The sequence below is a fragment of the Chiloscyllium punctatum genome, unplaced genomic scaffold, assembly GCF_047496795.1.
Source record: "Chiloscyllium punctatum isolate Juve2018m unplaced genomic scaffold, sChiPun1.3 scaffold_1785, whole genome shotgun sequence".
NCBI classification, from domain to species: domain Eukaryota; kingdom Metazoa; phylum Chordata; class Chondrichthyes; order Orectolobiformes; family Hemiscylliidae; genus Chiloscyllium; species Chiloscyllium punctatum.
In genome coordinates, this window is record NW_027311518.1 from 10,001 (window position 1) to 22,500 (window position 12,500).

Here is a 12,500-nt window from a genome sequence, read left to right on the forward strand (position 1 = left end):
ACGAGCATCGTGTGCCCCATACCTGCGTGACGAGCACCGCAGGGCGGCAGAGCCATCGCACTTGGCCGGGTGGCAGAGGAGGACCAGACTATTCACAGATAGCGGCCCAACGACTCCCAGAGCCGGTCGTGCGGCGCGCGAGGTCTGCTCTCATCACAAGAGGCTTTAGGGAGTGCTCAGGCAAGGGTCAGCCCGCAGCCTTCCTGGCAACACCCAGGGGAACCAGGCCACTCGCGTCTCTCGCCTTCATTTTCGACACGAGCGCCTGCGGAGGGCCACCACCCCCTCCGATTGTCAAGAGACCTCCGCACCGGCCTCTGACTTACTCTCAGAATGGACGGAAAGAGCCGGGTAAGCCTTTGAAAAGATTCGACCACGTGCCGAAAACTTTAGACTTCCGTGAGCTCTCCGGCTTGCACCGAGACCCGAAGTCGACGTGCTTAGCACCACGGGACCCCTTTCGCCTGCAGGTCCCGAGCCGCCTTTTATTTTTGTTACGAGTATCGTGTTCCCCAAACCTGGGTGACGAGCACCGCAGGGCGGCAGAGCCATCGCGCTTGTCCGGGTGGCAGAGGAGGACCAGACTATTCACAAATAGCGGCCCAACGACTCCCAGAGCCGGTCGTGCGGCAGGCGAGGTCTGCTCTCATCACAAGAGGCTTTAGGGAGTGCTCAGGCAACGGTCAGCCCGCAGCCTTCTTGGCAACACCCAAGGGAACCAGGCCACTCGCGTCTCTCGCCTTCATTTTGGACACGAGCGCCTGTGGAGGGACGGCCGGAGTCAACGTGGGGTTTGCCCGCCCTCCAATAGTGTCAAAAGACCGCCGCACAAGTCTCTGACTGACTCTTAGAACAGACAGAAAGAGTTTGTCAAATCTGTCAAAAAATTGACAAAGTGTCAAAAATTCGACTTCCAAGAGCTCTCCGGCATGCACTCATACCTGTCATTAAAGTGCTATGCCCGTGGAACCGTTTTTCGGATGCCTTTCAGAACGGTCCCGCGCCGCCATTTTGTTCTAAAAATCGTGTTCCCATATATCTCCGGGTACCCCGCCAACCTCACTGCGGAAAAACTACAAGTGGCACTGAATGGGTCTGAATTCCAAATTTGACTGCATCGGTCTGGAACTCGGTCCGGTCAAAACCGTTTGGATTTTTCTCGGTCCGGACTTCCGCGACAGACAAAGTTAAAGTTTTCGGGCTGCAGGCACAAAACGACAGCTGGCCATTTGCCGGGCTCAATTCACCCAATTCCTCCGGCACTTCGGAGCACATGTTCGGTGTAAGTTTGCGAATCTTTCCCGATGCTGCAGCATTTTCCTCCGCTGACACTTAGAATATTTTTCACACTTTGCTGAAAATTTTTCTAAGTGTTTTTTTCCAAGTTTTCCTGGTTACTGATTTCTTCTTTTTAAACATTTTTCTAAGTTTTTCTGGTTACTGATTTCTTCTTTTTAAACATTTTTCGCAGTTTGTCTGGTTACTGATTTCTTCTTTTTAAACATTTTTCGCCGTTTTTCTGGTTACTGATTTCTTCTTTTTAAACATTTTTCGCCGTTTTTCTGGTTACTGATTTCTTCTTTTTAAACATTTTTCTAAGTTTTTCTGGTTACTCATTTCTTCTTTTTAAACATTTTTCTAAGTTTTTCTGGTTACTGATTTCTTCTTTTTAAACATTTTTCTAAGTTTTTCTGGTTACTCATTTCTTCTTTTTAAACATTTTTCTAAGTTTTTCTGGTTACTCACTTCTTCTTTTTAAACATTTTTCGCCGTTTTTCTGGTTACTGATTTCTTCTTTTTAAACATTTTTCTAAGTTTTTCTGGTTACTCATTTCTTCTTTTTAAACATTTTTCTAAGTTTTTCTGGTTACTCATTTCTTCTTTTTAAACATTTTTCTAAGTTTTTCTGGTTACTGATTTCTTCTTTTTAAACATTTTTCTAAGTTTTTCTGGTTACTGATTTCTTCTTTTTAAACATTTTTCTAAGTTTTCCTGGTTACTCATTTCTTCTTTTTAAACATTTTTCTAAGTTTTCCTGGTTACTCATTTCTTCTTTTTAAACATTTTTCTAAGTTTTCCTGGTTACTGATTTCTTCTTTTTAAACATTTTTCGCAGTTTTTCTGGTTACTGATTTCTTCTTTTTAAACATTTTTTCGCAGTTTGTCTGGTTACTGATTTCTTCTTTTTAAACATTTTTCGCCGTTTTTCTGGTTACTGATTTCTTCTTTTTAAACATTTTTCGCCGTTTTTCTGGTTACTGATTTCTTCTTTTTAAGCATTTTTCTAAGTTTTTCTGGTTACTCATTTCTTCTTTTTAAACATTTTTCTAAGTTTTTCTGGTTACTGATTTCTTCTTTTTAAACATTTTTCTAAGTTTTTCTGGTTACTCATTTCTTCTTTTTAAACATTTTTCTAAGTTTTTCTGGTTACTCACTTCTTCTTTTTAAACATTTTTCTAAGTTTTTCTGGTTACTGATTTCTTCTTTTTAAACATTTTTCGCCGTTTTTCTGGTTACTGATTTCTTCTTTTTAAACATTTTTCTAAGTTTTTCTGGTTACTCATTTCTTCTTTTTAAACATTTTTCTAAGTTTTTCTGGTTACTGATTTCTTCTTTTTAAACATTTTTCTAAGTTTTCCTGGTTACTGATTTCTTCTTTTTAAACATTTTTCGCAGTTTTTCTGGTTACTGATTTCTTCTTTTTAAACATTTTTCTAAGTTTTCCTGGTTACTGATTTCTTCTTTTTAAACATTTTTCGCAGTTTTTCTGGTTACTGATTTCTTCTTTTTAAACATTTTTCTAAGTTTTTCTGGTTACTGATTTCTTCTTTTTAAACATTTTTCTAAGTTTTTCTGGTTACTCACTTCTTCTTTTTAAACATTTTTCTAAGTTTTCCTGGTTACTGATTTCTTCTTTTTAAACATTTTTCGCAGTTTGTCTGGTTACTGATTTCTTCTTTTTAAACATTTTTCGCAGTTTTTCTGGTTACTGATTTCTTCTTTTTAAACATTTTTCTAAGTTTTTCTGGTTACTCACTTCTTCTTTTATAACATTTTTCTAAGTTTTCCTGGTTACTGATTTCTTCTTTTTAAACATTTTTCTAAGTTTTCCTGGTTACTGATTTCTTCTTTTTAAACATTTTTCTAAGTTTTCCTGGTTACTGATTTCTTCTTTTTAAACATTTTTCTAAGTTTTTCTGGTTACTCATTTCTTCTTTTTAAACATTTTTCGCAGTTTTTCTGGTTACTGATTTCTTCTTTTTAAACATTTTCCTAAGTTTTCCTGGTTACTGATTTCTTCTTTTTAAACATTTTTCTAAGTTTTCCTGGTTACTCATTTCTTCTTTTTGATCATTTTTCTAAGTTTTCCTGGTTACTGATTTCTTCGTTTTGAACATTTTTCTAAGTTTTCCTGGTTACTCACTTCTTCTTTTCAAACATTTTTCTTCGTTTTTCTGTTTACTCATTTAGCACTTTCAGGCACTTTCCCATCATTTCCTCGTTCCCGATTTCACCCTTTAAAACGCTTTCGGGCATTTCCCTAAGTTTTGCGGTTCACTCGTTTGGGACTCACTGACACCTTCTCTAGCTTCCCTGCTCACTTTTTTCGTACTGTTGAGAAAATTCGAACCCTTTCCTTAACTATGCCGGTTACTGACTTCACCGCTTCAGACCCTTGTCCCCGTAATGAAAGATACCATTTCCCACCGTGGGAAATGCACGAAAATCGGACTGAACACGGGGGAGGCTCCCCCCTCGAAGGCGAGACCGTCGGCAGAACCGCCGGGTCAAACCCGGCCGAGCTACCCGGCTTACAAGTCTCAAAGTCGGTATGAGCAGTCACGTCCACCCCCATTCCCTTTTGGACCACTTCCCACGGTTCCAAATGCATGAAAATCGGCCTGTACACGGGGGAGGCACCCGCCTCGAAGACGAGACCGTCGGCAGAACCGCCGGGTCAAACCCGGCTGAGCTACCCGGCTCGGAAGCGCCAAAGTCGGGTTGAGCAGTCACATTCACTCCCATCGACGTTTGGACCACTTCCCACGGTTCGAAATGCACGGAAATCGGCCTGTACACGGGGGAGGCACCCGCCTCGAAGAGGAGACTGTCGGCAGAACCGCCGGGTCAAACCCGGCTGTGCTAACCGGCTCGGAAGCGCCAAAGTCGGGTTGAGCAGTCACATTCACTCCCATCCCCTTTTGGGCAACTTCCCACGGTTGGAAATGCATGGAAATCGGACTGAACACGGGGGAGGCTCCCCCCTCGAAGGCGGAGACCGTCGGCAGAACCGCAGGATCAAACCCGGCTGAGCTACCCGGCTTACAAGTCTCAAAGTCGGTATGAGCAGACACGTCCCACCCCCATTCCCTTTTGGACCACTTCCCACGGTTCGAAATGCATGAAAATCGGCCCTGTATACGGGGGGAGGCACCCGCCTCGAAGACGAGACCGTCGGCAGACCCGCCGGGTCAAACCCGGCTGAGCTACCCGGCTCGGAAGCGCCAAAGTCGGGTTGAGCAGTCACATTCACTCCATCCCCTTTTGGACCACTTCCCACGGTTCGAAATGCACGAAAATCGGCCTGTACACGGGGGAGGCACCCGCCTCGAAGACGAGACCGTCGGCAGAACCGCCGGAACAAACCCGGCTGAGCTACCCGGCTTACAAGTCTCAAAGTCGGTATGAGCAGACACGTCCACCCCCATTCCCTTTTGGACCACTTCCCACGGTTCGAAATGCATGAAAATCGGCCTGTATACGGGGGAGGCACCCGCCTCGAAGACGAGACCGTCGGCAGACCCGCCGGGTCAAACCCGGCTGAGCTACCCGGCTCGGAAGCGCCAAAGTCGGGTTGAGCAGTCACATTCACTCCCATCCCCTTTTGAACCTCTTCCCACCGTTGGAAATGCACGAAAATCGGCCTGTACGACGGGGGAGGCTCCCCCCTCGAAGGCGAGACCGTCGGCAGAACCGCCGGGTCAAACCCGGCTGAGCTACCCGGCTTACAAGTCTCGAAGTCGGGTTGAGCAGTCACATTCACTCCCATCGACTTTTGGGCAACTTCCCACCGTTGCAAATGCATGAAAATCGGCCCTGTACACGGGGGAGGCACCCGCCTCGAAGTCGAGACCGTCGGCAGAACCGCCGGGTCCAACCCGGCTGAGCTACCCGGCTTACAAGTCTCAAAGCCGGGTTGGGCAGTCACGTTCACCCCCATTCCCTTTTGGATCACTTCCCACGGTTCGAAATGCACGAAAACCGGCCTGTACACGGGGGAGGGTCCGCCCTCGAAGGCGAGACCGTCGGCAGAACCGCCGGGTCAAACCTGGCTGAGCTACCCGGCTTACAAGTCTCAAAGTCGGGTTGAGCAGTCACGTTCACTCCCATCGACTTTTAGACCACTTCCCACGGTTCGAAATGCACGAAAATCGGCCTGTACACGGGGGAGGCACCCGCCTCGAAGACGAGACCGTCGGCAGAACCGCCGGGTCAAACCCGGCCGAGCTACCCGGGTTAGAAGCCTCAGAGTCGGGTTGAGCAGTCACGTTCACTCCCATCGACTTTTAGACCACTTCCCACGGTTGGAAATGCACGAAAATCGGCCCTGTACACGGGGGTGGCATCCGCCTCGAAGACGAGACCGTCGGCAGAACCGCCGGGTCAAACCCGGCTGAGCTACCCGGCTTACAAGTCTCAAAGTCGGGTTGAGCAGTCACATTCACTCCCATCGACTTTTGGGCAACTTCCCACGGTTCGAAATGCACAAGATTCGGCCTGAACACGGGGGACGCTCCCCCCTCGAAGGCGAGACCGTCGGCAGAACCGCCGGGTCAAACCCGGCTGAGCTACCCGGCTCGGAAGCGCCAAAGTCGGTATGAGCAGTCACGTTCACTCCCATCCCCTTTTGGACCGCTTCCCACGGTACGAAATGCATGAAAATCGGCCTGTACACGGGGGAGGCACCCGCCTCGAAGACGAGACCGTCGGCAGAACCGCCGGGTCAAACCCGGCTGAGCTACCCGGCTTACAAGTCTCAAGTCGGGTTGAGCAGTCACATTCACTCCCATCGACTTTTGGGCAACTTCCCACGGTTCGAAATGCACAAAATTCGGCCTGAACACGGGGGACGCTCCCCCCTCGAAGGCGAGACCGTCGGCAGAACCGCCGGGTCCAAACCCGGCTGAGCTACCCGGCTTAAAAGTCTCAAAGTCGGTATGAGCAGTCACATTCACCCCCATTCCCTTTTGGACCACTTCCCACGGTTGGAAATGCATGAAAATCGGCCTGGACACGGGGGAGGCTCCCCCCTCGATGACGAGACCGTCGGCAGAACCGCCGGAACAAACCCGGCTGAGCTACCCGGCTTACAAGTCTCAAAGTCGGTATGAGCAGACACGTCCACCCCCATTCCCTTTTGGACCACTTCCCACCGTTGGAAATGCACGAAAATCGGCCTGTACACGGGGGAGGCACCGGCCTCGAAGACGAGACCGTCGGCAGAACCGCCGGATCAAACCCGGCCGAGCTACCCGGGTTAGAAGCCTCAGAGTCGGGTTGAGCAGTCACATTCACTCCCATCCCCTTTTGAACCTCTTCCCACCGTTGGAAATGCACGAAAATCGGCCTGTACACGGGGGAGGCTCCCCCCTCGAAGGCGAGACCGTCGGCAGAACCGCCGGGTCAAACCCGGCTGAGCTACCCGGCTTAAAAGTCTCAAAGTCGGGTTGAGCAGTCACATTCACTCCCATCGACTTTTGGGCAACTTCCCACCGTTGCAAATGCATGAAAATCGGCCTGTACACGGGGGAGGCTCCGCCCTCGAAGGCGAGACCGACGGCAGAACCGCCGGGTCAAACCCGGCCGGGCTACCCGGGGTTAGAAGCCTCAGAGTCGGGTTGAGCAGTCGCATTCACCCCCATCCCCTTTTGAACCTCTTCCCACCGTTGGAAATGCACGAAAATCGGCCCTGTACACGGGGGAGGCACCGGCCTCGAAGACGAGACCGTCGGCAGAAACCGCCGGATCAAACCCGGCCGAGCTACCCGGGTTAGAAGCCTCAGAGTCGGGTTGAGCAGTCACATTCACTCCCATCCCCTTTTGAACCTCTTCCCACCGTTGGAAATGCACGGAAATCGGCCTGTACACGGGGAGGCTCCCCCCTCGAAGGCGAGACCGTCGGCAGAACCGCCGGGTCAAACCCGGCTGAGCTACCCGGCTTACAAGTCTCAAAGTCGGTATGAGCAGACACGTCCACCCCCATTCCCTTTTGGACCACTTCCCACCGTTGGAAATGCACGAAAATCGGCCTGTACACGGGGGAGGCACCGGCCTCGAAGACGAGACCGTCGGCAGACCCGCCGGATCAAACCCGGCCGAGCTACCCGGGTTAGAAGCCTCAGAGTCGGGTTGAGCAGTCACATTCACTCCCATCCCCTTTTGAACCTCTTCCCACCGTTGGAAATGCACGAAAATCGGCCTGTACACGGGGGAGGCTCCCCCCTCGAAGGCGAGACCGTCGGGCAGAACCGCCGGGTCAAACCCGGCTGAGCTACCCGGCTTAAAAGTCTCAAAGTCGGGTTGAGCAGTCACATTCACTCCCATCGACTTTTGGGCAACTTCCCACCGTTGCAAATGCATGAAAATCGGCCTGTACACGGGGGAGGCTCCGCCCTCGAAGGCGAGACCGACGGCAGAACCGCCGGGTCAAACCCGGCCGGGCTACCCGGGTTAGAAGCCTCAGAGTCGGGTTGAGCAGTCGCATTCACCCCCATCCCCTTTTGAACCTCTTCCCACCGTTGGAAATGCACGAAAATCGGCCTGTACACGGGGGAGGCACCGGCCTCGAAGACGAGACCGTCGGCAGAACCGCCGGATCAAACCCGGCCGAGCTACCCGGGTTAGAAGCCTCAGAGTCGGGTTGAGCAGTCACATTCACTCCCATCCCCTTTTGAACCTCTTCCCACCGTTGGAAATGCACGGAAATCGGCCTGTACACGGGGGAGGCTCCCCCCTCGAAGGCGAGACCGTCGGCAGAACCGCCGGGTCAAACCCGGCTGAGCTACCCGGCTTACAAGTCTCAAAGTCGGTATGAGCAGACACGTCCACCCCCATTCCCTTTTGGACCACTTCCCACCGTTGGAAATGCACGAAAATCGGCCTGTACACGGGGGAGGCACCGGCCTCGAAGACGAGACCGTCGGCAGACCCGCCGGATCAAACCCGGCCGAGCTACCCGGGTTAGAAGCCTCAGAGTCGGGTTGAGCAGTCACATTCACTCCCATCCCCTTTTGAACCTCTTCCCACCGTTGGAAATGCACGAAAATCGGCCTGTACACGGGGGAGGCTCCCCCCTCGAAGGCGAGACCGTCGGCAGAACCGCCGGGTCAAACCCGGCTGAGCTACCCGGCTTAAAAGTCTCAAAGTCGGGTTGAGCAGTCACATTCACTCCCATCGACTTTTGGGCAACTTCCCACCGTTGCAAATGCATGAAAATCGGCCTGTACACGGGGGAGGCTCCGCCCTCGAAGGCGAGACCGACGGCAGAACCGCCGGGTCAAACCCGGCCGGGCTACCCGGCTCGGAAGCGCCAAAGTCGGGTTGAGCAGTCACATTCACCCCCATCCCCTTTTGGGCCACTTCCCACGGTTCGAAATGCATGAAAATCGGCCTGTACACGGGGGACGCTCCCCCCTCGAAGGCGAGGCAGTCGGCAGAACCGCCGGGTCAAACCCGGCTGAGCTACCCGGGTTAGATGCCTCAAAGTCGGGTTGAGCAGTCACATTCACCCCCATCCCCTTTCGGCCCCCTTCCCAACGGTTGGAAATGCATGAAAATCGGCCTGTACACGGTGGGCGCTCCCCCCTCGAAGGTGAGACCTTCGGCAGAACCGCCGGGTCAAATCCTGCCGAGCTACCCGCGTTAGAGGTCTCAATGTCGGCTTCAGCAGTCACATTCAATCCCATTCCCGTTTGGACCTCTTCCCGCCGATGGAAATGCACAAAATTCGGCCTGAACACGCGGGGCGCTCCCCCCTCGAAGGCGAGGACCGTCGCCAGAACCGCCGGGTCAAATCCGGCTGAGCTACCCGCGTTACAGGTCTCAAAGTCGGGTTGAGCAGTCACGTTCACCCCCATCCCCTTTCGGACCCCTTCCCACGGTTGGAAATGCATGAAAATCGGCCTGTACACGGTGGGCGCTCCCCCCTCGAAGGTGAGACCTTCGGCAGAACCGCCGGGTCAAATCCGGCCGAGCTACCCGCGTTAGAGGTCTCAATGTCGGCTTCAGCAGTCACATTCAATCCCATTCCCGTTTGGACCTCTTCCCGCCGATGGAAATGCACAAAATTCGGCCTGAACACGCGGGACGCTCCCCCTCGAAGGTGAGACCTTCGGCAGAACCGCCGGGTCAAATCCGGCCGAGCTACCCGCGTTAGAGGTCTCAATGTCGGCTTCAGCAGTCACATTCAATCCCATTCCCGTTTGGACCTCTTCCCGCCGATGGAAATGCACAAAATTCGGCCTGAACACGCGGGACGCTCCCCCCTCGAAGGCGAGACCGTCGCCAGAACCGCCGGGTCAAATCCGGCTGAGCTACCCGCGTTACAGGTCTCAAAGTCGGGTTGAGCAGTCACGTTCACCCCCATCCCCTTTCGGACCCCTTCCCACGGTTGGAAATGCATGAAAATCGGCCTGTACACGGTGGGCGCTCCCCCCTCGAAGGTGAGACCTTCGGCAGAACCGCCGGGTCAAATCCGGCCGAGCTACCCGCGTTAGAGGTCTCAATGTCGGCTTCAGCAGTCACATTCAATCCCATTCCCGTTTGGACCTCTTCCCGCCGATGGAAATGCACAAAATTCGGCCTGAACACGCGGGACGCTCCCCCCTCGAAGGTGAGACCTTCGGCAGAACCGCCGGGTCAAATCCGGCCGAGCTACCCGCGTTAGAGGTCTCAATGTCGGCTTCAGCAGTCACATTCAATCCCATTCCCGTTTGGACCTCTTCCCGCCGATGGAAATGCACAAAATTCGGCCTGAACACGCGGGACGCTCCCCCCTCGAAGGCGAGACCGTCGCCAGAACCGCCGGGTCAAATCCGGCTGAGCTACCCGCGTTACAGGTCTCAAAGTCGGGTTGAGCAGTCACGTTCACCCCCATCCCCTTTCGGACCCCTTCCCACGGTTGGAAATGCATGAAAATCGGCCTGTACACGGTGGGCGCTCCCCCCTCGAAGGTGAGACCTTCGGCAGAACCGCCGGGTCAAATCCGGCCGAGCTACCCGCGTTAGAGGTCTCAATGTCGGCTTCAGCAGTCACATTCAATCCCATTCCCGTTTGGACCTCTTCCCGCCGATGGAAATGCACAAAATTCGGCCTGAACACGCGGGACGCTCCCCCCTCGAAGGTGAGACCTTCGGCAGAACCGCCGGGTCAAATCCGGCCGAGCTACCCGCGTTAGAGGTCTCAATGTCGGCTTCAGCAGTCACATTCAATCCCATTCCCGTTTGGACCTCTTCCCGCCGATGGAAATGCACAAAATTCGGCCTGAACACGCGGGACGCTCCCCCCTCGAAGGCGAGACCGTCGCCAGAACCGCCGGGTCAAATCCGGCTGAGCTACCCGCGTTAGAGGTCTCAAAGTCGGGTTGAGCAGTCACGTTCACCCCCATCCCCTTTCGGACCCCTTCCCACGGTTGGAAATGCATGAAAATCGGCCTGTACACGGTGGGCGCTCCCCCCTCGAAGCTGAGACCTTCGGCAGAACCGCCGGGTCAAATCCGGCCGAGCTACCCGCGTTAGAGGTCTCAATGTCGGCTTCAGCAGTCACATTCAATCCCATTCCCGTTTGGACCTCTTCCCGCCGATGGAAATGCACAAAACTCGGCCTGAACACGCGGGACGCTCCCCCCTCGAAGGTGAGACCTTCGGCAGAACCGCCGGGTCAAATCCGGCCGAGCTACCCGCGTTAGAGGTCTCAATGTCGGCTTCAGCAGTCACATTCAATCCCATTCCCGTTTGGACCTCTTCCCGCCGATGGAAATGCACAAAATTCGGCCTGAACACGCGGGACGCTCCCCCCTCGAAGGCGAGACCGTCGCCAGAACCGCCGGGTCAAATCCGGCCGAGCTACCCGCGTTAGAGGTCTCAATGTCGGCTTCAGCAGTCACATTCAATCCCATTCCCTTTTGGAACACTTCCCGCCGTTAACAATGCACGATATTCGGCCTGAACACGCGGGACGCTCCCCCCTCGAAGGTGAGACCTTCGGCAGAACCGCCGGGTCAAATCCTGCCGAGCTACCCGCGTTAGAGGTCTCAATGTCGGCTTCAGCAGTCACATTCAATCCCATTCCCGTTTGGACCTCTTCCCGCCGATGGAAATGCACAAAATTCGGCCTGAACACGCGGGACGCTCCCCCCTCGAAGGCGAGACCGTCGCCAGAACCGCCGGGTCAAATCCGGCCGAGCTACCCGCGTTAGAGGTCTCAATGTCGGCTTCAGCAGTCACATTCAATCCCATTCACGTTTGGAACACTTCCCGCCGTTAACAATGCACGATATTCGGCCTGAACACGCGGGACGCTCCCCCCTCGAAGGTGAGACCTTCGGCAGAACCGCCGGGTCAAATCCTGCCGAGCTACCCGCGTTAGAGGTCTCAATGTCGGCTTCAGCAGTCACATTCAATCCCATTCCCGTTTGGACCTCTTCCCGCCGATGGAAATGCACAAAATTCGGCCTGAACACGCGGGGCGCTCCCCCCTCGAAGGCGAGACCGTCGCCAGAACCGCCGGGTCAAATCCGGCTGAGCTACCCGCGTTACAGGTCTCAAAGTCGGCTTCAGCAGTCACATTCAATCCCATTCCCTTTTGGAACACTTCCCGCCGTTAACAATGCACGATATTCGGACTGAACACGGGGGCCGGTCCGCCCTCGAAGTCAACACCGTCCGCAGAACCGCCGGGGCAAATCCGGCTGAGCTACCCCGCCCCCGAACACTCAAAGTCCCTCTGAAGCCTTGCATTCGCCTCCTTGGAAAATTGACGTCAAACATTACCAAAATCGGGGGCACGAGCACTAAAGCTAAGTCTCACCCTTTCCCTATCCCTAACCAGGAACCGAACGCCCACCCTCAGCCTCACACCAACGCCGGTGCCACTCCAGACAGACACACCCTTCAAAACCACACCCATCCGGCCATGCAACTCAAAAGGGTCCAAATTCAGAAACACCCCCTTCAAAAGGCACTCCATCCTCGGCCACACCACCGGGACATGCTCCCCTCGGCGATAATTAAGCCCCCACCACTATTTGAAGCCAACCGCAGCCGCAACTCGAACGGAGAAATCAGTAACCAATTCAAAAATGCGCTTGGTTACTGATTTCTACTGAGCCGAAAAAATTCTAAGTGTCGGTGGTTACTGATTTATACCAACCCGAAAAAATTCTAAGTGTCAGTGGTTACTGATTTATACCAACCCGAAAATATTCTAAGTGTCAGTGGTTA